A 24,197-nucleotide genomic window follows, 5' to 3' on the forward strand; every position below is an offset into this window, starting at 1 on the left:
GACGGAGGTGTGGGTCAGGCTGGGGGCGTCGTGTGGACAGCGGTGAGTGTCAGGCTGGGGACGATGTGTGTGCAGTTGAGAGGGTCAGGCAGGTGCTGGTGTGTGTATGCGGTGAGTTTCACGCTTGGGGCGGTGTTGGACGGTGGTGGGGGTCAGTCTCGGGGCGGTGTGTGGATGGCGGTGAGGGACAGGCTGGGGGCGGTGTGTGGACAGCGGTGAGATTCAGGATTGGAGCGGTGTGTGGGCAGAGGTGAGGATGAGGCTGGGGTTGGTGTGTGCATGGTGGCGAGGTTCAGGCTGGGGGTGGTGTATGGACGGCAGTAAGGGTCAGGCTGGGGGCGGTGTGAATGGTGGTGTGTATCAGGCTGGAGTTGTGTGTGGACAGCAGTGGGGTCAGGCTGGGGGCGGTGATGGACGGCGGTGAGAGTCAGGCTGGGGGCAGTGTGTGGACGGTGGTGAGGGTCAGGTTGGGAGCGGTGTGTGCGTGGTGGTGAGTATCAGGATTGGGTGGTGTGTGGGCAGTGGTGAGGGTTAGAGTAGGGGCGGTGTGTGGATGGCGGTGAGGGAAAGGCTGGGGGCATTGTTTGGACAGCGGTGAGGGTCAGGCTGGGGAAGGTGTTGAACGGTGTTGAGAGTAATGTTGGGGGCAATGAGGATCAGGCTGGTGGCAGTGAGGTTCATGTGGGGGCAGTGTTGTAAGGCAGTGAGGGTCAGGCTGGGGCGGTGTTGGACGGAGGTGTGGGTCAGGCTGGGGGCGTCGTGTGGACAGCGGTGAGTGTCAGGCTGGGGACGATGTGTGTGCAGTTGATAGGGTCAGACTGGGGGTGGTGTGTGTATGCGGTGATGTTCACGCTGGGGGCGGTGTTGGACGGTGGTGGGGGTCAGTCTCGGGGCGGTGTGTGGATGGCGGTGAGGGACAGGCTGGGGGCGGTGTGTGGACAGCGATGAGTGTCAGGATGGGGGCGGTGTGTGGGCAGAGGTGAGGGTGAGGCTGGGGTTGGTGCGTGCATGGTGGTGAGATTCAGGCTTGGGATAGTGTGTGGGCGGCAGTAAGGGTCAGGCTGGGTGCGGTGTATGGACAGCAGTGAGGTTCTTGCTGGGAGCGGTGTGTGGACGGCATTGAGTGACAGGCTGGGGCGGTGTTTTGTGGCGGTGAGGGTCAGGCTGGGGACGGTGTGTGGGTGGTTGTGAGGGTCAGACTGGGGATGGTGTTTAACGTTCGTGAGGGTCAGGCTGTGGGCGGTGTTGTGCAGTGGTGGGGTCAGTCTGGAGGCGGTGAGTGAATGGCAGTAAGGGTCAGGCTGAGGGCGGTGTGTGGGCAGCAGTGAGAGTCAGCCTGGGGGCGGTGTGTGGACGGCAGTGAGGGTCAGGCTGGACAGGATGTGTGGACGGCAGTAAGGGTCAGGCTGGGGATGGTGTGTGGACAGCAGTGAGGGTCAGGCTGGGCATGGTGTGTGGACGGCAGTGAGGGTCAGGCTGGGGATGGTGTGTGGACGGCAGTGAGGGTCAGGCTGTGGGTGGTGTGTGGACGGCAGTGAGGTTCTTGCTGGGGGCGGTGTGTGGACGGCAGTGAGTGACAGGCTGGTGGCGGTGTTCTGTGGCGGTGAGGGTCAGGCTGGAGGCGGATTCGGACGGCAGTGAGTGTTAGGCTGGGGCGCACTGTTGGACTGCGGTGTTGGTCAGGCTGGGGGCGTTGTGTGGACAGCGTTGAGAATCAGGCTGGGGTCCATGTGCGGGTGGTGGTGAGGGTCAGGCTGGGAGCAGTGTGTGGACAGCAGTGAGGGCAAGGCTGGGGGCGGTGTGTGCGGTGGTGGGGGTCAGGCTAGGGGCGGTGAGTGGGCGACAGTGAGGGTCAGGCTGTGGGTGGTGTGGGTCAGGGTGGGGGCAGTGTGAGATGGCGGTGTGGCTCATGCTGCGGCCGGAGTTGTACGGCGTTGAGGGTCAGGCTGGGGACAGTGTGTGGGTGGAGGTGAGGGGCAGACTGGCGACGGTGTTGAACGGATGGTGAGGGTTAGGCTGTGGGCGGTGTATGGTGGGGCATTGAGGTTCATTCTGGGGCCAGTTTCGGACAGCGATTAGTGTCAGGGTGTGGGCGATGTATGGATGGCGGTGAGGGTCAGGGTGGGGTCGGTGTTGTGCGGTGGTGGGGTTCAGTCTGGGGGCGGTGAGTGGGCGTTGGTGAGGGTCAGGATGGGGATGGTGTGTGGGCAGCGGTGAGATTCAGGCTGGGTGAAGTGTGTGGACAGCAGTGAGGATCAGGCTGTGGCGGTGTGTGTGTCTCAGTGAGGGTTAGGTGTTGGATGACAGTGATGTTCATGCTGGGGCGGCTGTTGGACGGCGGTGTGGGTCAGGCTGGGGGCGGTGTGAATGGATGGTGGTGGGGGTTAGGCTGCGTGCGGTGAGTGGGAGCCGGTGAGGGTCAGGCAGGGAGCAGTGTTGGACGGCGGTGAGGGTCAGGGTGGGGGCGCTGTGTGGGTGGTGGTGAGGGTCAGGGTGGGGGTGGCGCTTGGACGGCAGTGTGGTTCATGCCGGGGGCGGTGTTGTACGGCAGTGAGGGTCAGGCTGGGGGTAATGTGCGGACGCCGGTGAGGGTCAGGCTGGGGACGGTATTGAATGGTGTTGAGAGTCAGGTTGGGGACAGTGAGGATCAGGCTAGTGGCAGTGAGGTTCATGCTGGGGGCAGTGCTGGACGGCAGTGAGGGTCAGGCTGGAGCGGTGTTGGATGGAGGCGTGGGTCAGGCTCGGGGCGTCGTGTGGACAGCGGTGTGTATCAGGCTGGGGACGATGTGTGTGCAGTTGTGAGGGTGAGGCTGGGGGTGGTGTGTGTATGCGGTGAGGTTCACGCTTGGGGCGGTGTTGGACGGTAGTGGAGGGCAGTCTCGGGGCGGTGTGTGGATGGCGGTGAGGGACAGGCTGGGGGCGATGTGTGGACAGCGGTGAGTGTCAGGATGGGGGCGGTGTGTGGGCAGAGGTGAGGATGAGGCTGGGGGTGGTGTGTGCATGGCGGTGAGGTTCAGGCTGGGGATGGTATGTGGACAGCAGTAAGGGTCAGGCTGGGGGTGGTGTGTGGACGGCAGTGAGGTTCTTGCTGGGGGCGGTGTGTGGACGGCAGTGAGTGACAGGCTGGGGGCGGTGTTTTGTGGTGGTGAGGGTCAGGCTGGAGGCGGATTCGGACGGCAGTGAGTGTCAGGCTGGGGCGCACTGTTGGTCGGCGGTGTGGGTCAGGCTGGGGGCGTTGTGTGGACGGAGTTGAGTATCAGGTTGGGGTCCATGTGCGGGTGGTGGTGACGGTCAGGCTTGGGGCAATGTGTGCACAGCAGTGAGGGCAAGGCTGGGGGCGGTTTGTGCGGTGGTGGGGGTCAGGCTGGGGGCGGTGAATGGGCGACGGTGAGGGTCAGGCTGTGGGTGGTTTGGACAACGGTGAGGATCAGGGTGGGGGCAGTGTGAGATGGCGGTGTGGTTCATGCTGGAGCCGGTGTTGTATGGCGGTGAGAGTCTGGCTGGGGTGTTGCGTGAACGGCTGTGAGGGTCAGGCTGGGGATGGTGTTTAACAGTGGCGAGTGTCAGGCTGAGGGCGGTGTTGTGCGGTAGTGGGGATCAGCCTGGGGGCGGTGTTGGAAAGCGGTGAGGGTCAGGGTGGGGACAGTGTGTGGACGGCGGTGTGGTTCATGCTGGGGACGGAGTTGTACGGCGTTGAGGGTCAGACTGGGGACAGTGTGTGGGCGGTGATGAGGGGCAGGCTGGCGACTGTGTTGAACGAGTGGTGAGGGTCAGGCTGTGGGCGGTGTATGGAGGGGCATTGAGGTTCATTCTGGAGGCGGTTTTGGACAGCGATTAGAGTCAGGGTGTGGGCAGTGTTGTGCGGTGGTGGGGGTCAGTCTGGGGGCGGTGAGTGGGCGTTGATGAGGGTCAGGATGGGGATGGTGTGTGGACAGCGGTGAGACTCAGGCTGGGTGAGGTGTGTGGACTGCAGTGAGGGTCAGGCTGTGGCAGTGTGTGTGCGTCAGTGAGGGTTAGGTGTTGGATGACAGTGAGGTTCATGCTGCAGCGGCTGTTGAACGGCGGTGTGGGTCAGGCTGGGGGCGGTGTGAATGGTGGTGTGTATCAGGCTGGAGTGGTGTGTGGACAGCAGTGGGGTCAGGCTGGGGGCGGTGATGGACGGTGGTGAGAGTCAGGCTGGGGGCAGTGTGTGGACGGTGGTGAGGGTCAGGTTGGGAGCGGTGTGTGCGTGGTGGTGAGTATCAGGTTTGGGTGGTGTGTGGGCAGTGGTGAGGGTTAGAGTAGGGGCGGTGTGTGGATGGCGGTGAGGGAAAGGCTGGGGGCATTGTTTGGACAGCGGTGAGGGTCAGGCTGGGGAAGGTGTTGAACGGTGTTGAGAGTAATGTTGGGGGCAATGAGGATCAGGCTGGTGGCAGTGAGGTTCATGTGGGGGCAGTGTTGTAAGGCAGTGAGGGTCAGGCTGGGGCGGTGTTGGACGGAGGTGTGGGTCAGGCTGGGGGCGTCGTGTGGACAGCGGTGAGTGTCAGGCTGGGGACGATGTGTGTGCAGTTGATAGGGTCAGGCTGGGGGTGGTGTGTGTATGCGGTGATGTTCACGCTGGGGGCGGTGTTGGACGGTGGTGGGGGTCAGTCTCGGGGCGGTGTGTGGATGGCGGTGAGGGACAGGCTGGGGGCGGTGTGTGGACAGCGATGAGTGTCAGGATGGGGGCGGTGTGTGGGCAGAGGTGAGGGTGAGGCTGGGGTTGGTGTGTGCATGGTGGTGAGATTCAGGCTTGGGATAGTGTGTGGGCGGCAGTAAGGGTCAGGCTGGGTGCGGTGTATGGACAGCAGTGAGGTTCTTGCTGGGAGCGGTGTGTGGACGGCATTGAGTGACAGGCTGGGGCGGTGTTTTGTGGCGGTGAGGGTCAGGCTGGAGGCGGATTCGGACGGCAGTAAGTGTCAAGCTGGGGCGCACTGTTGGACGGCGGTGTGGGTCAGGCTGGGGGCGTTGTGTGGACGGCGTTGAGTATCAGGTTGGGGTCCATGTGCGGATGGTGGTGACGGTCAGGCTGGGGGCAGTGTGTGGACAGCAGTGAGGGCAAGGCTGGGGGCGGTGTGCGCGGTGGTGGGGGTCAGGTTGGGGGCGGTGAATGGGCGACGGTGAGGGTCAGGCTATGGGTGGTGTTGGACGACGGTGAGGGACTGGGTGGGGGCAGTGTGAGATGGCGATGTGGTTCATGCTGGAGCCGGTGTTGTATGGCGGTGAGAGTCTGGCTGGCGTGTTTTGTGGACAGCTGTGAGGGAGTTGAACGGTGGCGAGTGTCAGGCTGAGGGCGGTGTTGTGCATTGGTGGAGGTCAGGCTGGGGTCGTTGTGGGAAAGCGTGAGGGTCAGGGTGGGGACAGCGTGTGGACGGCGGTGTGGTTCATGCTTGGGACAGAGTTGTACGGCGTTGAGGGTCAGACTGGGGACAGTATTTGGGCGGTGGTGAGGGGCAGGCTGGCGACTGTGTTGAACGAGTGGTGAGGGTCAGGCTGTGGGCGGTGTATGGAGGGGCATTGAGGTTCATTCTGGAGGTGGTTTTGGACAGCGATTAGTGTCAGTGTGTGGGCGGTGTTTGGATAGTGGTGAGGGTCAGGGTGGGGGCAGTGTTGTGCGGTGGTGGGGGTCAGTCTGGGGGCGGTGAGTGGGCGTTGGTGAGGGTCAGGATGGGGATGGTGTGTGGACAGCAGTGAGGGTCAGGCTGTGGCAGTGTTTGTGCGTCAGTGAGGGTCAGGTGTTGGATGACAGTGAGGTTCATGCTGCGGCGGCTGTTGGACGGCGGTGTGGGTCAGGCTGGGGGCGGTGTGAATGGTGGTGAGTATCAGGCTGGAGTGGTGTCTGGACAGCAGTGGGGTCAGGCTGGGGGCAGTGTGTGAACGGAGGTGAGGGTCAGGCTGGGAGCGGTGTGCGTGTTGGTGAGTATCAGGATTGGGTGGTGTGTGGGCAGTGGTTTGCGTTAGACTAGGGGCGGTGTGTGGATGGCGGTGAGGGAAAGGCTGTGGGCATTGTTTGGACAGCGGTGAGAGTCAGGCTGGGTATGGTGTTGAACGCTGTTGAGAGTTATGTTGGTGGCAATGAGGATCAGGCTGGTGGCAGTGAGGTTCAGGCTGGGGCAGTGTTGTTAGGCATTGAGGGTCAGGCTGGGGCGGTGTTGGACGGAGGTGTGGGTCAGGCTGGGGGCGTCGTGTGGACAGCGGTGAGTGTCAGGCTGGGGACGATGTGTGTGCAGTTGAGAGGGTCAGGCAGGTGCTGGTGTGTGTATGCGGTGAGTTTCACGCTTGGGGCGGTGTTGGACGGTGGTGGGGGTCAGTCTCGGGGCGGTGTGTGGATGGCGGTGAGGGACAGGCTGGGGGCGGTGTGTGGACAGCGGTGAGATTCAGGATTGGAGCGGTGTGTGGGCAGAGGTGAGGATGAGGCTGGGGTTGGTGTGTGCATGGTGGCGAGGTTCAGGCTGGGGGTGGTGTATGGACGGCAGTAAGGGTCAGGCTGGGGGCGGTGTGAATGGTGGTGTGTATCAGGCTGGAGTTGTGTGTGGACAGCAGTGGGGTCAGGCTGGGGGCGGTGATGGACGGTGGTGAGAGTCAGGCTGGGGGCAGTGTGTGGACGGTGGTGAGGGTCAGGTTGGGAGCGGTGTGTGCGTGGTGGTGAGTATCAGGATTGGGTGGTGTGTGGGCAGTGGTGAGGGTTAGAGTAGGGGCGGTGTGTGGATGGCGGTGAGGGAAAGGCTGGGGGCATTGTTTGGACAGCGGTGAGGGTCAGGCTGGGGAAGGTGTTGAACGGTGTTGAGAGTAATGTTGGGGGCAATGAGGATCAGGCTGGTGGCAGTGAGGTTCATGTGGGGGCAGTGTTGTAAGGCAGTGAGGGTCAGGCTGGGGCGGTGTTGGACGGAGGTGTGGGTCAGGCTGGGGGCGTCGTGTGGACAGCGGTGAGTGTCAGGCTGGGGACGATGTGTGTGCAGTTGATAGGGTCAGGCTGGGGGTGGTGTGTGTATGCGGTGATGTTCACGCTGGGGGCGGTGTTGGACGGTGGTGGGGGTCAGTCTCGGGGCGGTGTGTGGATGGCGGTGAGGGACAGGCTGGGGGCGGTGTGTGGACAGCGATGAGTGTCAGGATGGGGGCGGTGTGTGGGCAGAGGTGAGGGTGAGGCTGGGGTTGGTGTGTGCATGGTGGTGAGATTCAGGCTTGGGATAGTGTGTGGGCGGCAGTAAGGGTCAGGCTGGGTGCGGTGTATGGACAGCAGTGAGGTTCTTGCTGGGAGCGGTGTGTGGACGGCATTGAGTGACAGGCTGGGGCGGTGTTTTGTGGCGGTGAGGGTCAGGCTGGAGGCGGATTCGGACGGCAGTAAGTGTCAAGCTGGGGCGCACTGTTGGACGGCGGTGTGGGTCAGGCTGGGGGCGTTGTGTGGACGGCGTTGAGTATCAGGTTGGGGTCCATGTGCGGATGGTGGTGACGGTCAGGCTGGGGGCAGTGTGTGGACAGCAGTGAGGGCAAGGCTGGGGGCGGTGTGCGCGGTGGTGGGGGTCAGGTTGGGGGCGGTGAATGGGCGATGGTGAGGGTCAGGCTATGGGTGGTGTTGGACGACGGTGAGGGACTGGGTGGGGGCAGTGTGAGATGGCGATGTGGTTCATGCTGGAGCCGGTGTTGTATGGCGGTGAGAGTCTGGCTGGCGTGTTTTGTGGACAGCTGTGAGGGAGTTGAACGGTGGCGAGTGTCAGGCTGAGGGCGGTGTTGTGCATTGGTGGAGGTCAGGCTGGGGTCGTTGTGGGAAAGCGTGAGGGTCAGGGTGGGGACAGCGTGTGGACGGCGGTGTGGTTCATGCTTGGGACAGAGTTGTACGGCGTTGAGGGTCAGACTGGGGACAGTATTTGGGCGGTGGTGAGGGGCAGGCTGGCGACTGTGTTGAACGAGTGGTGAGGGTCAGGCTGTGGGCGGTGTATGGAGGGGCATTGAGGTTCATTCTGGAGGTGGTTTTGGACAGCGATTAGTGTCAGTGTGTGGGCGGTGTTTGGATAGTGGTGAGGGTCAGGGTGGGGGCAGTGTTGTGCGGTGGTGGGGGTCAGTCTGGGGGCGGTGAGTGGGCGTTGGTGAGGGTCAGGATGGGGATGGTGTGTGGACAGCAGTGAGGGTCAGGCTGTGGCAGTGTTTGTGCGTCAGTGAGGGTCAGGTGTTGGATGACAGTGAGGTTCATGCTGCGGCGGCTGTTGGACGGCGGTGTGGGTCAGGCTGGGGGCGGTGTGAATGGTGGTGAGTATCAGGCTGGAGTGGTGTCTGGACAGCAGTGGGGTCAGGCTGGGGGCAGTGTGTGAACGGAGGTGAGGGTCAGGCTGGGAGCGGTGTGCGTGTTGGTGAGTATCAGGATTGGGTGGTGTGTGGGCAGTGGTTTGCGTTAGACTAGGGGCGGTGTGTGGATGGCGGTGAGGGAAAGGCTGTGGGCATTGTTTGGACAGCGGTGAGAGTCAGGCTGGGTATGGTGTTGAACGCTGTTGAGAGTTATGTTGGTGGCAATGAGGATCAGGCTGGTGGCAGTGAGGTTCAGGCTGGGGCAGTGTTGTTAGGCATTGAGGGTCAGGCTGGGGCGGTGTTGGACGGAGGTGTGGGTCAGGCTGGGGGCGTCGTGTGGACAGCGGTGAGTGTCAGGCTGGGGACGATGTGTGTGCAGTTGAGAGGGTCAGGCAGGTGCTGGTGTGTGTATGCGGTGAGTTTCACGCTTGGGGCGGTGTTGGACGGTGGTGGGGGTCAGTCTCGGGGCGGTGTGTGGATGGCGGTGAGGGACAGGCTGGGGGCGGTGTGTGGACAGCGGTGAGTTTCAGGATTGGAGCGGTGTGTGGGCAGAGGTGAGGATGAGGCTGGGGTTGGTGTGTGCATGGTGGCGAGGTTCAGGCTGGGGGTGGTGTGTGGACGGCAGTAAGGGTCAGGCTGGGGGCGGTGTGTGGATGGCAGTGATGGTCGGTTTGGGGGCAGTGTTAGACAGCGGTGAGGGTCAGTCTGGGGACGGTGTGTGGATGGCGGTGGGTGTCAGGCTGCGGGCGGTGTGTGGACGGCGGTGAGTGTCAGTCTGGGGGCGGTGTTAGACGGCGGTGAAGGTCGGGCCGGGGGTGGACGGTGGTGAGAGTCATGCTGGGGCAGTGTGTGGACAAGGGTGAGGGCCAGGCTGGGGGGCGGTATTGAATGGTGGTGATGGTCAGGCTGAGGTTGCAGTGTTGGGTGGTGGTGGGGGGCAGGCTGGATGGCAGTGAGGGTCAGGTTGCGGGTGGAGTGTGGATGGTTGTGAGGGCCAGGCTGGGGGAGGTGTGTGGATGGTAGTGAGGGCAAAGTTGGGGTGGTGTGTGATAGCGGTGAGGGTTAGACTGGGGCAGAATTGGACGGTGTTGAGGGTCAGACTGGGATCGGGGTTGTGCAGTGATGGGGGGTCAGGCTGGGGCGGTGTGTGGACAGCCGTGAGTGTCAGGCAGGGGGCGGTGGTGAGAGTCAGGCTGGGGCAGTGTTGGACATGGTGAGGGTCAGGCTGGGGGCGGTGGTGAAAGTCAGGCTGGGCCAGTGTTGGACATGGTGAGAATCAGGCTTAGTGGGAGAGGGTCAGGTTGGAGGCGGTGAGGGTCAGGTTGGATGTGGTGAGAGACAGGCTTGGGGCAGTGAGGGTCAGACTGGATGAAGCTTGTGGATGGCGGTGAGGGTCAGGCTGAGGGCGGTGTGTGGATGGCGGTGGGTTTCAGGGTGTGGGTGGTGTGTGGATGGAGGAGACGATGAGGCTGGGGGCGGTGAGTGCATGGCGGTGGGGTCCAGGGTGGGGGCGGTGTGTGGTCTGTGGTTGGGATCAGGCTAGGGGCGGTGTATGGGCGGTGGTGAGGGTCAGGCTGGGGGCGGTGTGCGAGCGCCAGTGTGGGTCATGCTGGGTTCAGTGAGCGTCAGGCTGGGGGTGGTGTAAAATGGCGGTGAGTGTCAGGCTGGGGGTGGGCAGAGGGGTGGATCAGCTTGGGGGCAATGTTTGTGCATGGCAGAGAGAAGGGTCAGGCTGGGGGCGGTGTGTGGACAAGGGTGAGGGCCAGGCTAGGGGCGGTGTGTGGACTGTGGTTGGGATCTGGCTGAGGGCGGTGTGTGGGCGGTGGTGAGGGTCAGGCTGGGGGCGTGGTGTGTGAGCGGCAGTGTGGGTCATGCTGGGGATGGCGGTGAGGGTCAGGCTGGGGTGGTGTTGGGCAGAGGGGTGGATCAGCTTGGGGGCAGTGTGTGTGGATGGCAGAGGGAAGGGTCAGGCTCGGGGCAGTGTGTGGACAGCGGTGAAGGACAGGCTAGGGGCGGTTTTGAATGGTGGTGATGGTCAGGCTGGGGGTGCAGTGGTGGACGGTGGTGGGGGTCAGGCTGGGGGCGGTGTGTGGAGGGCCTGTGAGTTTCATGCTGGGGGCGGTGTTGGAGGGCAATGAGGGTCAGTGTTGGGGCGGTGCATGGACAGCGGTGAGTACCAGGCTTGGGAGGAGTGTGGCAGGCGGTGAGGGCAAGGCTGGGGGAGGTGTGTTGATGGCGGTGAGGGTAAAGCAGGGGGCGATGTGCGGCTGCTGTGAGGGTCAGGCTGAGGGTGGTATTGGCAGTGGTGAGGGTCAGGCTGGGGGCAGTGTTGTGCGGTGGTGGAGTCAGTCTGGTCCGGTGAGTGGGCATCAGTGAGGGTCAGGTTGGGGTTGGTGTGTAGATGGTGTAGAGGGTAAGGCTGTGGGCGGTGTGTGGATGACAGTGAGGGTCAGGCTGGGGGTGGTGTGTGGACAGCAGTGAGTGTCAGGCTGGGGATGGTGTGTGGGCGGCAGTGAGGGTCAGGCTGGGGGCAGTGGTGAGAGTCAGGCTGGGGCAGTGTTGGACACGGTGAGGGTCAGGTTATGTGGGAGAGGGTCAGGTTGAGTGCAGATAGAGACAGGATGGGAGCGGAGAAGGTCAGGCTGGGTGCAGCATGTGGACGGCGGTGGCGTTCAGGGTGGGGGCCCTGTGTGGACGGCGTGAGTGTCAGGCTGAGGACGGTGTGTGACCTGTGTTTGAGGTCAGGCTGGGAGCGGTGTGTGTACGGCAGTGAGGGTCAGGCGGAGGTAGCTGTGTGGATGCCGGTGGGGTTCAGGCTGGGGGCGGTGTGTGGTTGGTGGTGGATGTCAGCCTGAGGGCGGTGTGTGGATGGCAGTGTGGTTCAGGCTGCGGGTGGCGTGTGGGCAGCAGCGGGGTTCAGGCTGGGTAGTGTGTGTTTTCGGAGAGGACAATCAGGCTGGGGACGGTGTGTGAACGATGGTGGGGGTCAGGGTTGGAGCGTTGTGTGGACGGTGTTTAGGGTCAGGCTGGGTGCAGTGTTTGGACGGCCGTGGGGGTTTGGCTGGGAACAGATTGTGGACGACAGTGCGTGTCATGCTGGGGGTGGTGTGTGGGCGGAGGGGAGGGTTACGCTGGGGGCGGTATCGTGAGCAGAGGGGAGGGTCACACTGGGGGCGGTGTGTGGGTGGTGGTGGGGTTCAGACTGGGGTAGTGTGTGTTCGGAGGGGAGGGTCAGGCTGGGGGTCGGTGTGAGAACGACAGTGGTGGTCAAGCTGGGAGTGTTGTGTGGACAGAGGTGAGGGTCAGGTTGGGGGCGGTGTTGGATGGCACTGAGGGTCAATTTGGGGTCGGTGAGTGAGCAATGGGATGGTCAGGCAGGGGCGGTGTGTGGATGGCAGTGAGTGCCAGGCTGTGGGCGGTGTGTGGATGGCAATGAGGGTCAAGCGGAGGGTGGTGTGTGGTCGGCGGTGAGTGTCAGGCTGGGGGTGATGTGTGGATGGCAATGAGGGTCAGGCTGGGTCGGCGTGTGGACGGCAGTGAGGGTCAGGCTTGTTTCAGTGTGTGGACGGCAGTGAGGGTCAGGCTGGGTGCAGCGTGTGGACGGCAGTGAGGGTCAAGCTGTGAGTGATGTGTGGATGGCAGTTAGGGTCAGGCTGTGGGTGGTGTGTGGATGGCAGTGAGGGTCAGGCTGTGGACGGTGTGTGGATGGCGGTAAGGGTCAGGCTGTGGATGGAGTGTTCGACGTCGATGAGGTTCAGGATGAGGGCGCTGCGTGGGCGGTGGTGCCATTCAGGTTGGGGGCGGTGTTGGCCAGCGGTGGGGGTCATGCTGGGGACGGTGTGTGTTCGGAGGGGACAGTCAGGCTGGGGTCTGTGTGTGAATGACGGTAGGGGTCAGGCTCTGGGTGGTGAGGGTAAGGCTGGGGGCGGTGTTGGATGCCGGTGAGAGTCAATTTAGGGACGGTGTGTTGGCGGCGGTGAAGGTCAGGCTGGGGTGGTGAGTGGGTGGTAATGAAGGTCAGGCTGGGGCGTCGTGTGGTTGGCGGAGAGGGTTAGGCTGGGGGTGGTGTGTGGATGGAGGTGGGTGTCAGGCTAGGGGCGGTTGGTGGACGGCGGTGAGGGTCAGGCTGTGGACGGTGTGTTCGACGTTAATGAGGGTCAGGTTGAGGGTAGTGTGTGCACGGTGGTGTGGGTCAAGTTGGGGGCAGTTGGTGGCCAGCAGTGAGGGTCAGGGCTGTGTGTTCAACGTCAATATGTCAGGTTGGGGGTAGTGTGTGGAAGGCGGTGAGGGTCAGGCTTGGGCCGGTGAGTGGATGGCAGTGAGGGGCAGGAAGGGGGCAGCATATTGACTGCGGTGAGCATCAGGTTGGGTACAGTGTGTGTACGACAGTGAGGGTCAGGCTGGGGGTGGCGTGTGGACAGTGGTCAGGGTCAGGATGGGGCGGTTTTGGACGGCGGTGAGAGTCAGGCTTGTAGCAGTGTTGAACGGCAGTGGGGGTCAGGCTGGGGGCGGTTCCTGGACGGAAGTGAGGGTCAGGCAGTGGCCGGTGTGTTCGACATCGATGAGGGTAAGGCTGGAGGTGGTGTGTGGACAGCGGTCAGGGTCAGGATGGGGCGGTTTTGGACGGCGGTGAGAGTCAGGCTTGTAGCAGTGTTGAACGGCGGTGGGGGTCAGGCTGGGGGCGGTTCCTGGACGGAGGTGAGGGTCAGACTGTGGCCGATGTGTCCGACATCAATGAGGGTCAGGCTGGAGGTGGTGTGAGAATGGTGGTGAGGGTCGGGCTGGGGGTGGTGCGTGGATGGTGGTGAGAGTCAGGTTAGGAGCGGTATGTGGACGGCGGAGAGGGTCAGGCTGTTGGCAGCGTATGGATGGCGGTTAGGGTCAGGCTGGGTGCGGTGCATGGACAGTGGTGAGGGTCAGGCTGGGGGTGGTGTGTGGACGGCATTGAAGGTCAGGTTTGGGTCAGTTTTGGAGGGTGGTGAGCGTAAGGTTTGGGTCAGTGTTGGATGGCGTTGTGGTTCAGGCTGGGGCGGTGTGTGGACGGCGGTGGGGGTCAGGCTGGGAGCGGTGTGTGGACGGCATTGAGGGTCAGTCTGGGGAAGGTGTGTGGATGATGGTGAGGGTCAGGCTGTGGGCGATAGGTGGGCCCTGTTGAGGGTCAGGCTGGGCGTGGTGTCTGGGTCGTGGTGAGGGATAGGCTGGGGGTGTTGTATGGACGGTGGTTTGGATCAGGCTGGCTGCAGTCAGTGGACTGCAGTGAGGGTCAGGCTGGAGGCACTGTGTTCAAAGTCAATGAGGTTCAGGCTTGGGATGGTGTGTGGACGGTGGTGAGGTTCAGGCTGGGACCGTTGTGTGGGCAGTGGTGAGCGTCAGGCTGTGGGCGATGGGTGGGCCGTGGTGAGGGTCAGGCTGGGGTTGATGTGTGGTCGGCGGTGAGGGTCAGGCTATGGGGGGTGTTTGGGCGGCTGTGAGGGCCAGGCTGGGACGGTATTGGACGGCTGTGATGGTCAGGCTTGTGGCAGTGTTGGGCGGCGATGGGGGTCAGGCTGGGGGCGGTTGGTGGACGGCGGTGAGAGTCAGGCTGAGGGTGGTGTGTTCGATGTTGATGAGGGTCAGGCTGGAGGTGGTGTATGGACTGTGTTGAAGGTCAGGCTGGCTGCGGTCGGTGGACACCAGTGAGAGTCAGGCTGGAGGCGCTGGGTTCAATGTCAATGAGGGTCAGGCTGTGGGTGGTGTGTGGACGGCAGTGAGGGTCAGGCTGGGGGTGGTGTGTGGAAGACGGTGAGGATCAGGCTGGGGGTGGTGAGTGGGCAGCGATGACTTTCAGGATATGGGTGGTGTGTGGTCAGCGGTAAGGGTCAGGCTGGGGGTGGTGTGTGGACGGCGGTGAGGGTCAGGTTATGGGTGGTGTGTGGTTGGCAGTGAGGGTCAGTCTGGGGACAGTGAGTGGTCGGTGGTGAGGGTCAGTCTGGGGACGGTATGTGGGCGGTGGTGAGGGGCACGCTGTGGGCGGTGTGCGCGCAGTGGTGAGGGTCAGGCTGGGGGTCGTGTGTGGACTGTGGTGAGGGTCAGACTGGGGGCGGTGTGTGGACAGCGTTGAGGGTCAGGCTGGGGGTGGTGTGTAGACGGCGGTGAAGGTCAGGCAGGGGGCGGTGTGTAGATGGCGGTGAGAGGCAGACTGGGGCGGTGCTGGACAGCTGTGAGAGTCGGGCTGGGGACGTGTGAGGATAGCAGTGAGGGACAGGTTGGGGGCGGCGTGTGGATGGCGGTAGAGGTCAGGCTTGGTGCGGTGTGTGGATGGCAGTGAAGCACGGGCTGGGGGCGGTATATGAACGGCGGTGAGGATCTGGTTTGTGGTAGTGTTTGACGGTCGTGGGGGTCAGGCTGGGGGCGATGGGTGGACGGTGGTGGGGGTCAGCCTGGGGGCAGTTGGTGGTCGGCAGTGAGGTTCAGACTGTGAGAGGTGTGATCGACGTCAATGAGGGTCATGCTGGGGGTGATGCGTGGACGTCAGTGAGTGTCAGGCTGGGGGTGGTTTGTGGACGGCGGACAGTGTCAGGCTGGGGATGGTGTGTGCACAGTGGTGAGGGTCAGGCTGGGGGTGGTATGTGGACGGTGGTGAGGGTCAGGCTGGGGGTGGTGTGTAGATGGCGGTGAGGGTCACGCTGTGGACAGTGTGTTTGACGTCGATGAGGGTCAGGCTAGGGGTGGTGTGCAGACAGCAGTGAGGGTCAGGCAGGGTGCAGTGTGTGGACGGCAGTGAGGGTCAGGCTGGGTGCAGTGTGTGGACGGCGGTGAGGGTCAGGCTGGGTCAGTGTTGGATGGCGTTGAGGGTGAGGCTGGGGTGGTGAGTGGACGGCGGTGAAAGTCAGAGTGGGGGCTGTGTGTAGACAGCGATGAGGTTCAGGATATGGGGGTGGGATGTGGTCTCATTGACGGACAATCTGGGGACAGTGTGTGAATGACGGTGAGGATCAGGCTGGGGTGGTGTATGGACGGCAGTGAGGGTCAGGCTAGAGGTAGTGTGTAGACAGCGGTGAGGGTCAGGCAGGGTGCAGTGTGTGGGCAGCAGTGAGGGTCAGGGTGAGTGCGGTTTGCGGGCGGTGGTGAGAGTCAGGCTGGCTCAGTGTTATATCGCGTTGAGTGTCAGACTAAAGGCGGTGTGTAGACGGTGGTGTGCATCAGGCTGGGAGCAGTGTGTTGGCAGCGATGAGGTTCAGGCTATGGGTAGTGTGTGGTCGGCGGTGAGTGTCAGGCTGGGGCCAGTTGCTGATGGAATGTGGACGATGGAGGGAGTCAGGCTGTGAGCAGTGTCTTCGACGTCGATGAACCTCACGCTGGGGATGGTGCGTGGACGTCACTGAGTTTCAGGCTGCGGGTGGTGTGTGGACTGCAGTGAGGATCAGGCTGGAGGCGCAGTGTTCAACGTCAATGAGGTTCAGACTGGGTGTGGTGTGTGGACGGCGGTGAGGATCAGGCTGGGAGCGTTGTGTGGACTTCAGTGAGGGTCAATCTGGGGACGGTGTGTGGGCGATGGTGAGGGCCAGACTGGGAATGGTGTGTGGATGATGGTGAGGGTCAGGCTGTGGGCGGTGGGTGGGCCGTGGTGAGGGTCACGCTGTGGGCGGTGTGTGGACGGTGGTGCGTGTCAGGCTGGGGGTGGTGTGTGGACGGGGTTGAGTGTCAGGCTGGGTGCGGTATGTGGATGGTGGTGACGTTCAGGTTGGCAGTGGGTGGGCCGTGGTGAGGGTCACGCTGTGGGCGGTGTGTGGACGGTGGTGCGTGTCAGGCTGGCGGTGGTGTGTGGACAGCGGTGAAGGTCAGTCTGGGGACAGTGTGTGGGCGGTGGTGAGGGTCAGTCTGAGGATAGTGTGGGCAGTGGTGAGGGTCATGCTGTGGGCGGTATGTGGGCAGTGGTGAGGGCCAGGCTGGGGGTCGTGTGTGGAAGTTGGTGAGCGTCAGGCTGGGGTTGGTGTGTTGACAGCGGTGAGGGTCAGGCTGGTAGTGGTGTTTAGATGGCGGTGTGGATCAGGCTGGGGTCGAAGTTTAGATGGCGGTGAGGGTCAGACTGGGACGGTGCTGGATGGCCGTGTGTGTTAGGCTGGGGGCAGGGTGTGGACGGCTGTGAGGGTCAGGCTGGGGTTGTGTGAGGATAGCAGTGAGGGACAGGCTGGCCACGACGTGTGGACGGCGGTAGGGGTCAGGCTTGGTGCAGTGTGTGGATGGCAGTGAGGGACAGGCTGGGGGCGATGTTGGAAGCAGTAGGGGTCAGGCTGGTGGGGTGTGTTGGACAGCAGCAGGGTTCAGGCCTGGGGTGGTGTGTGGATGGCGGTGAGTGTCAGGCTTGGTGCGGTGTGTGGACGGCAGTGAGGGTCAGGCTGGGGTTGGTGTTGGACGGTGGTAGGGGTCAGGCTGGGGGCAGTTGGTGGACGGCGGTGAGGGTCAGGCTGTGAGCAGTGTCTTCGATGTCGATGAGGGTCACGCTGGAGATGGTGCGTGGACGTCAGTGAGTGTCAGGCTGGGGGTGGTGTGTTGACGGCGGTGAGTGTCAGGCTGGGGGTGGTGTGTGGACGCCAGTGAGTGTCAGTCCGGGGACAGTGTGTGGGCGGTGGTGAGGGTCAGTCGGTGGCGGTGTGTGAGCAGTGGTGGGGGTCAGGCTGGGGGTCGTGTGTGGACGGTGGTGGGGGTCAGCCTGGGGGCAATTGTTGTATGGTAGTGAGAGTCAGGCTTTGAGCAGTGTCGATGAGGGTCACGCTGGGGATGGTGCGTGGACGTCAGTGAGTGTCAGGCTGGGGGTGGTGTGTGGACGGCGGTGAGTGTCAGGCTGGGGGTGGTGTGTGGACGGCGGTGAGGGTCACGCTGTGTACGTTGTGTTTGATGTCGATGAGGGTCAGGCTGGGGGCAGCGTGTGGACAGCGGTGAGGGTCAGGCTAGGGGAGGTGTGCAGACTGTGGTGAGGGTCAGCCAGGGTGCAGTGTGTGAGCAGCGATGAGTTTCAGGATGAGTGGTGTGTGTACCGCCGTGATGGTCAGGCTGGGAGTGGTGTGTAGATGGCGGTGAGAGTCAGGCTGGGGACAATGTGTAGATGGCAGTGAGGGTCAAGTTTGTGTGTAGTGTTTGACGGTGTTTGGGTTCCGGCTGCTGGCGATGGGTGGACGGTGGTGGGGGTCAGCCTGGGGGCAGATGGTGGATGGCGGTGAGGGTCAGGCTGTGAGCAGTGTCATCGACGTCGATGAAGCTTACGCTGGGGATGGTGCGTGGACGTCAGTGAGTGTCAGGCTGGGGTGGTGTGTGGACGGTGGTGAGGGTCAGGCTGGCTGCAGTCGGTGGACTGCAGTGAGGGTCAGGCTGGAGGCGCTGTGTTCAACGTCAATGAGGTTCAGGCTGGGGGTGGTGTGTGGACGGCGGTGAGGATCAGGCTGGGACCGTTGTGTGGATTTCAGTGAGGGTCAGGCTGGGAATGGTGTGTGGATGATGGTGAGGGTCAGGCTGTGGGCGGCGGGTGGGCCGTGGTGAGGGTCAGGCTGTGCGCGGTGTCTGGGCAGTGGTGAGGGTCAGGCTGGTGGTGGTGTGTGGGTGGCAGTGAGGGTCAGGCTGGGACGGTATTGGATGGCTGTGAGGGTCAGTCTGGGGCGTTATTGGACAGTTATGGGGTTCAGGCTGGAGGCGGTTGGTGGATGGCGGTGGGGGTCAGGCTGGGGGCAGCGTATGGACATCGGCGAGGGTCAGGCTAGGGGCGGTGTGTAGATAGCGGTGAGGGTCAGGCAGGGTGCAGTGTGTGGACAGCGATGAGTTTCAGGATGTGGACGGCCGTGAGGGTCAGGCTGGGTGTGGTGTGTTGATGGCGGTTACAGTAAGGCTGGGGGCAGTGTGTAGATGGCGGTGAGGGTCAGGTTTGTGCTAGTGTTTGACGGTGTTTGGGGTCCGGCTGCTGGCGATGGGTGGACGGTGGTGGGGGTCAGCCTGGGGGCAGTTGGTGGATGGCGGTGAGGGTCAGGCTGTGAGCAGTGTCATCGACGTCGATGAAGCTTACGCTGGGGATGGTGCGTGGACGTCAGTGAGTGTCAGGCTGGGGTGGTGTGTGGACGGTGGTGAGGGTCAGGCTGGCTGCAGTCGGTGGACTGCAGTGAGGGTCAGGCTGGAGGCGCTGTGTTCAACGTCAATGAGGTTCAGGCTGGGGGTGGTGTGTGGACGGCGGTGAGGATCAGGCTGGGACCGTTGTGTGGGCAGTGGTGAGCGTCAGGCTGTGGGCGATGGGTGGGCCGTGGTGAGGGTCAGGCTGGGGTTGATGTGTGGTCGGCGGTGAGGGTCAGGCTATGGGGGGTGTTTGGGCGGCTGTGAGGGCCAGGCTGGGACGGTATTGGACGGCTGTGATGGTCAGGCTTGTGGCAGTGTTGGGCGGCGATGGGGGTCAGGCTGGGGGCGGTTGGTGGACGGCGGTGAGAGTCAGGCTGAGGGTGGTGTGTTCGATGTTGATGAGGGTCAGGCTGGAGGTGGTGTATGGACTGTGTTGAAGGTCAGGCTGGCTGCGGTCGGTGGACACCAGTGAGAGTCAGGCTGGAGGCGCTGGGTTCAATGTCAATGAGGGTCAGGCTGTGGGTGGTGTGTGGACGGCAGTGAGGGTCAGGCTGGGGGTGGTGTGTGGAAGACGGTGAGGATCAGGCTGGGGGTGGTGAGTGGGCAGCGATGACTTTCAGGATATGGGTGGTGTGTGGTCAGCGGTAAGGGTCAGGCTGGGGGTGGTGTGTGGACGGCGGTGAGGGTCAGGTTATGGGTGGTGTGTGGTTGGCAGTGAGGGTCAGTCTGGGGACAGTGAGTGGTCGGTGGTGAGGGTCAGTCTGGGGACGGTATGTGGGCGGTGGTGAGGGGCACGCTGTGGGCGGTGTGCGCGCAGTGGTGAGGGTCAGGCTGGGGGTCGTGTGTGGACTGTGGTGAGGGTCAGACTGGGGGCGGTGTGTGGACAGCGTTGAGGGTCAGGCTGGGGGTGGTGTGTAGACGGCGGTGAAGGTCAGGCAGGGGGCGGTGTGTAGATGGCGGTGAGAGGCAGACTGGGGCGGTGCTGGACAGCTGTGAGAGTCGGGCTGGGGACGTGTGAGGATAGCAGTGAGGGACAGGTTGGGGGCGGCGTGTGGATGGCGGTAGAGGTCAGGCTTGGTGCGGTGTGTGGATGGCAGTGAAGCACGGGCTGGGGGCGGTATATGAACGGCGGTGAGGATCTGGTTTGTGGTAGTGTTTGACGGTCGTGGGGGTCAGGCTGGGGGCGATGGGTGGACGGTGGTGGGGGTCAGCCTGGGGGCAGTTGGTGGTCGGCAGTGAGGTTCAGACTGTGAGAGGTGTGATCGACGTCAATGAGGGTCATGCTGGGGGTGATGCGTGGACGTCAGTGAGTGTCAGGCTGGGGGTGGTTTGTGGACGGCGGACAGTGTCAGGCTGGGGATGGTGTGTGCACAGTGGTGAGGGTCAGGCTGGGAGTAGTATGTGGACGGTGGTGAGGGTCAGGCTGGGGGTGGTGTGTAGATGGCGGTGAGGGTCACGCTGTGGACAGTGTGTTTGACGTCGACGAGGGTCAGGCTAGGGGTGGTGTGCAGACAGCAGTGAGGGTCAGGCAGGGTGCAGTGTGTGGACGGCAGTGAGGGTCAGGCTGGGTGCAGTGTGTGGACGGCGGTGAGGGTCAGGCTGGGTCAGTGTTGGATGGCGTTGAGGGTGAGGCTGGGGTGGTGAGTGGACGGCGGTGAAAGTCAGAGTGGGGGCTGTGTGTAGACAGCGATGAGGTTCAGGATATGGGGGTGGGATGTGGTCTCATTGACGGACAATCTGGGGACAGTGTGTGAATGACGGTGAGGATCAGGCTGGGGTGGTGTATGGACGGCAGTGAGGGTCAGGCTAGAGGTAGTGTGTAGACAGCGGTGAGGGTCAGGCAGGGTGCAGTGTGTGGGCAGCAGTGAGGGTCAGGGTGAGTGCGGTTTGCGGGCGGTGGTGAGAGTCAGGCTGGCTCAGTGTTATATCGCGTTGAGTGTCAGGCTAAAGGCGGTGTGTAGACGGTGGTGTGCATCAGGCTGGGAGCAGTGTGTTGGCAGCGATGAGGTTCAGGCTATGGGTGGTGTGTGGTCGGCGGTGAGTGTCAGGCTGGGGCCAGTTGCTGATGGAATGTGGACGATGGAGGGAGTCAGGCTGTGAGCAGTGTCTTCGACGTCGATGAACCTCACGCTGGGGATGGTGCGTGGACGTCACTGAGTTTCAGGCTGCGGGTGGTGTGTGGACTGCAGTGAGGGTCAGGCTGGAGGCGCAGTGTTCAACGTCAATGAGGTTCAGACTGGGTGTGGTGTGTGGACGGCGGTGAGGATCAGGCTGGGAGCGTTGTGTGGACTTCAGTGAGGGTCAATCTGGGGACGGTGTGTGGGCGATGGTGAGGGCCAGACTGGGAATGGTGTGTGGATGATGGTGAGGGTCAGGCTGTGGGCGGTGGGTGGGCCGTGGTGAGGGTCACGCTGTGGGCGGTGTGTGGACGGTGGTGCGTGTCAGGCTGGGGGTGGTGTGTGGACGGGGTTGAGTGTCAGGCTGGGTGCGGTATGTGGATGGTGGTGACGTTCAGGTTGGCAGTGGGTGGGCCGTGGTGAGGGTCACGCTGTGGGCGGTGTGTGGACGGTGGTGCGTGTCAGGCTGGCGGTGGTGTGTGGACAGCGGTGAAGGTCAGTCTGGGGACAGTGTGTGGGCGGTGGTGAGGGTCAGTCTGAGGATAGTGTGGGCAGTGGTGAGGGTCATGCTGTGGGCGGTATGTGGGCAGTGGTGAGGGCCAGGCTGGGGGTCGTGTGTGGAAGTTGGTGAGCGTCAGGCTGGGGTTGGTGTGTTGACAGCGGTGAGGGTCAGGCTGGTAGTGGTGTTTAGATGGCGGTGTGGATCAGGCTGGGGTCGAAGTTTAGATGGCGGTGAGGGTCAGACTGGGACGGTGCTGGATGGCCGTGTGTGTTAGGCTGGGGGCAGGGTGTGGACGGCTGTGAGGGTCAGGCTGGGGTTGTGTGAGGATAGCAGTGAGGGACAGGCTGGCCACGACGTGTGGACGGCGGTAGGGGTCAGGCTTGGTGCAGTGTGTGGATGGCAGTGAGGGACAGGCTGGGGGCGATGTTGGAAGCAGTAGGGGTCAGGCTGGTGGGGTGTGTTGGACAGCAGCAGGGTTCAGGCCTGGGGTGGTGTGTGGATGGCGGTGAGTGTCAGGCTTGGTGCGGTGTGTGGACGGCAGTGAGGGTCAGGCTGGGGTTGGTGTTGGACGGTGGTAGGGGTCAGGCTGGGGGCAGTTGGTGGACGGCGGTGAGGGTCAGGCTGTGAGCAGTGTCTTCGATGTCGATGAGGGTCACGCTGGAGATGGTGCGTGGACGTCAGTGAGTGTCAGGCTGGGGGTGGTGTGTTGACGGCGGTGAGTGTCAGGCTGGGGGTGGTGTGTGGACGCCAGTGAGTGTCAGTCCGGGGACAGTGTGTGGGCGGTGGTGAGGGTCAGTCGGTGGCGGTGTGTGAGCAGTGGTGGGGGTCAGGCTGGGGGTCGTGTGTGGACGGTGGTGGGGGTCAGCCTGGGGGCAATTGTTGTATGGTAGTGAGAGTCAGGCTTTGAGCAGTGTCGATGAGGGTCACGCTGGGGATGGTGCGTGGACGTCAGTGAGTGTCAGGCTGGGGGTGGTGTGTGGACGGCGGTGAGTGTCAGGCTGGGGGTGGTGTGTGGACGGCGGTGAGGGTCACGCTGTGTACGTTGTGTTTGATGTCGATGAGGGTCAGGCTGGGGGCAGCGTGTGGACAGCGGTGAGGGTCAGGCTAGGGGAGGTGTGCAGACTGTGGTGAGGGTCAGCCAGGGTGCAGTGTGTGAGCAGCGATGAGTTTCAGGATGAGTGGTGTGTGTACCGCCGTGATGGTCAGGCTGGGAGTGGTGTGTAGATGGCGGTGAGAGTCAGGCTGGGGACAATGTGTAGATGGCAGTGAGGGTCAAGTTTGTGTGTAGTGTTTGACGGTGTTTGGGTTCCGGCTGCTGGCGATGGGTGGACGGTGGTGGGGGTCAGCCTGGGGGCAGATGGTGGATGGCGGTGAGGGTCAGGCTGTGAGCAGTGTCATCGACGTCGATGAAGCTTACGCTGGGGATGGTGCGTGGACGTCAGTGAGTGTCAGGCTGGGGTGGTGTGTGGACGGTGGTGAGGGTCAGGCTGGCTGCAGTCGGTGGACTGCAGTGAGGGTCAGGCTGGAGGCGCTGTGTTCAACGTCAATGAGGTTCAGGCTGGGGGTGGTGTGTGGACGGCGGTGAGGATCAGGCTGGGACCGTTGTGTGGATTTCAGTGAGGGTCAGGCTGGGAATGGTGTGTGGATGATGGTGAGGGTCAGGCTGTGGGCGGCGGGTGGGCCGTGGTGAGGGTCAGGCTGTGCGCGGTGTCTGGGCAGTGGTGAGGGTCAGGCTGGTGGTGGTGTGTGGGTGGCAGTGAGGGTCAGGCTGGGACGGTATTGGATGGCTGTGAGGGTCAGTCTGGGGCGTTATTGGACAGTTATGGGGTTCAGGCTGGAGGCGGTTGGTGGATGGCGGTGGGGGTCAGGCTGGGGGCAGCGTATGGACATCGGCGAGGGTCAGGCTAGGGGCGGTGTGTAGATAGCGGTGAGGGTCAGGCAGGGTGCAGTGTGTGGACAGCGATGAGTTTCAGGATGTGGACGGCCGTGAGGGTCAGGCTGGGTGTGGTGTGTTGATGGCGGTTACAGTAAGGCTGGGGGCAGTGTGTAGATGGCGGTGAGGGTCAGGTTTGTGCTAGTGTTTGACGGTGTTTGGGGTCCGGCTGCTGGCGATGGGTGGACGGTGGTGGGGGTCAGCCTGGGGGCAGTTGGTGGATGGCGGTGAGGGTCAGGCTGTGAGCAGTGTCATCGACGTCGATGAAGCTTACGCTGGGGATGGTGCGTGGACGTCAGTGAGTGTCAGGCTGGGGTGGTGTGTGGACGGTGGTGAGGGTCAGGCTGGCTGCAGTCGGTGGACTGCAGTGAGGGTCAGGCTGGAGGCGCTGTGTTCAACGTCAATGAGGTTCAGGCTGGGGGTGGTGTGTGGACGGCGGTGAGGATCAGGCTGGGACCGTTGTGTGGGCAGTGGTGAGCGTCAGGCTGTGGGCGATGGGTGGGCCGTGGTGAGGGTCAGGCTGGGGTTGATGTGTGGTCGGCGGTGAGGGTCAGGCTATGGGGGGTGTTTGGGCGGCTGTGAGGGCCAGGCTGGGACGGTATTGGACGGCTGTGATGGTCAGGCTTGTGGCAGTGTTGGGCGGCGATGGGGGTCAGGCTGGGGGCGGTTGGTGGACGGCGGTGAGAGTCAGGCTGAGGGTGGTGTGTTCGATGTTGATGAGGGTCAGGCTGGAGGTGGTGTATGGACTGTGTTGAAGGTCAGGCTGGCTGCGGTCGGTGGACACCAGTGAGAGTCAGGCTGGAGGCGCTGGGTTCAATGTCAATGAGGGTCAGGCTGTGGGTGGTGTGTGGACGGCAGTGAGGGTCAGGCTGGGGGTGGTGTGTGGAAGACGGTGAGGATCAGGCTGGGGGTGGTGAGTGGGCAGCGATGACTTTCAGGATATGGGTGGTGTGTGGTCAGCGGTAAGGGTCAGGCTGGGGGTGGTGTGTGGACGGCGGTGAGGGTCAGGTTATGGGTGGTGTGTGGTTGGCAGTGAGGGTCAGTCTGGGGACAGTGAGTGGTCGGTGGTGAGGGTCAGTCTGGGGACGGTATGTGGGCGGTGGTGAGGGGCACGCTGTGGGCGGTGTGCGCGCAGTGGTGAGGGTCAGGCTGGGGGTCGTGTGTGGACTGTGGTGAGGGTCAGACTGGGGGCGGTGTGTGGACAGCGTTGAGGGTCAGGCTGGGGGTGGTGTGTAGACGGCGGTGAAGGTCAGGCAGGGGGCGGTGTGTA

Source organism: Chiloscyllium plagiosum, unplaced genomic scaffold, assembly GCF_037043375.1.
Source record: "Chiloscyllium plagiosum isolate Xiang-an unplaced genomic scaffold, Cpla_swu_hap1 HiC_scaffold_50, whole genome shotgun sequence".
Taxonomy (NCBI): domain Eukaryota; kingdom Metazoa; phylum Chordata; class Chondrichthyes; order Orectolobiformes; family Hemiscylliidae; genus Chiloscyllium; species Chiloscyllium plagiosum.